Below are 2296 nucleotides of genomic sequence, written 5' to 3' on the forward strand. Positions count from 1 at the left end.
AGATCTACTACCAATTACAGCTCTGTGGGCATCTGCTGCTCAGAGTGCCTGAGGACAATTTATGGCAGCGATTTCTCATATGTCCAGAGTTATTTGGGAAGTTCTACTAGTATTATTTTTGTAACAGTTTATCTGTGTGAATCACTTCCCACTGATTTCCCTCTGTTTATTTTGATGCAGTCTCCAAAAAAGCATTCAGATTCTTTTTACTGGATAAAAATGCTTCTGTTGCTTTTTTAAAGGAAGTGTGCAATGTACTAGTAAAAATCCTGAATATACTAAGTTAAAGCTTGCGTTTAAAGCCATAGTTAGACCATGAGTCTAGTTGGTATTCAACAGTCAGCCCCTTTAACCTCCTTGGAGAAAGGTAGTTCATACCACCTACAGATCTGCTCTTAACCTTTACTATGTCTGGCATATGTCTATGAATAAGACCACAACRTAAAAAATAGTCATTTTCATCTCTTCTTATTTAATCAAATAAGTGGAGAGTAGACGATAAATAAAAGCTTCAGGATTTTGCACATGGAAATCTAAAACATCTTATATGCGAGAGTATCTTGGATCATTTTATGAACCACCTAAGACCAGTAGGTCTTTCCCTTCCTCCTTTTTGTCTGGACAATAGAATTTAATTTCRTAATTCCTGTACAACTTGTATAACCTTTACTAAGTTGTATGTGTATTTCAAAGCCAATGTAGGGTACAAACCTGGCTGAGAGTCTTCCTGAAGAGTATGTTTATTTTGTCTTCTTGACTTACCTTTCCTCGTGTCTGAGTATTGTGCCTCCAGGAAGAAAAGCTTAAATTGCTGAAGCCTGCCAAGAATAAAGTGACTTAATAAGAAAGCACACAGATTTTACTTTCTTAGAGAAAAAAAAAATAAGAGAATAAGTCATTTAAAATGAGACTGAAAACTTCTTTAGGAGCAGTAAATATCTTCTAAAAGTATAGATACGAGTATTTTGGGAAGCAATGTGGAGCTAACTGGACATGAAATGTGGAAAGAACTAGGATCTTGCCAACCAAGTTTGATCKCTGAACAGACGCTGATTTATGCTGCTGGAAATTACTTAATGGCAAGTCAATGATAATAGGTTCATGGAGTCATGTGGCTAGATTCTCATGAAATACCTCTGTCACAGCAGGAGGTATTTAGCTTGGGCCACACCRGTGGCTATGCATTTTTCACTAGCATGACTGTCGCTGTGTTCCTGCCATATCAGTTTGGGTGAGAACCACCTTGGAAGGCTCTTTCGTTCAGGTTCAAATGGAAATGTAATCACCAAAGTTGCTCTCATAGTGTGTATCGCAATCTAGTTTGCTTTAGGGTTTGGACGTAAAATCGTTGTATTGTCAACCTAGCACTCTAATTTTCTTTTTTTTTTTTTTTTTTTTTTTTTTCTGGCTGCCATACCATGTGGTGTCACTGTCAACACCAAGTGTGAGGCTGAGATCACATTTGCCCATTTGCACTTTGACAACCAAGTGAGAAGACACTTCCATTTCTGTGGTGGCCCAGAGAGACTGCCAACTAGTGATTATTTTGTTTATTTTGTCTGAGCAATATTTGTACAACAAACAGGATAGGCAGTAGTCTTGACTCATCTTGTTTAGTGCAGAACATATGCAGTTTCTGTTCCCCCCACCAGCAAGGGTTGTAACACTGGGAGGGAAATTCATTATATGGGGAAAGATAAAGGAAGTTCCTGCCACTGGTCTTCATCAGAGAGAGTCCAGGYTTCAAAGTCCAGTCAAACCCTCAAGATTTAAGGCTGCCTGCAAGGAGATAAGGCCCAGGTTGAGCTGTTCCAGCACTATCATCTTCTTGGGCTCTCTGACAAGATGTTGAGTAGCTATGGGCTGAGGGAACTCATATTTCCTTCCTCCCTTCCACCAGACCTCCTCTTTCATTGAGGAAACCGAGATTCATTTTCACGAATGCAGGCTTACAGAGTGGAACCTAACAAAGAAAAAAGAAAACAGTATGCTCTATTATGTACTAACAACCAGAAGTTTTATGTCTCATCTAGCACAGGGCACGAGCAAGAGCACATTGTGTCCTTGCTCAGTGCCAGATCATCAGTGCAGTATTGACTCAATGGGCTGAATGCCACTTCTTGAGTCAATTAGCATCACTTCTCAATACACCTGTTTTTACATTTATTTTTGGAGGTTTCCGGTCTAGGTCTGAATAAACATGCCCAGCCTATCTTAGATCACAACCTTAGGTGGAGCAGCTGCAGATTTCTTAACAATAATACAATGCTGGGAAGAGACATCCAGTGCTGAGGAG

The sequence above is a fragment of the Rhea americana genome, unplaced genomic scaffold (genome assembly GCF_003343005.1).
Source record: "Rhea americana isolate MKP2758 unplaced genomic scaffold, rheAme1 scaffold_21, whole genome shotgun sequence".
In the NCBI taxonomy this organism is placed as follows: Eukaryota; Metazoa; Chordata; class Aves; order Rheiformes; family Rheidae; genus Rhea; species Rhea americana.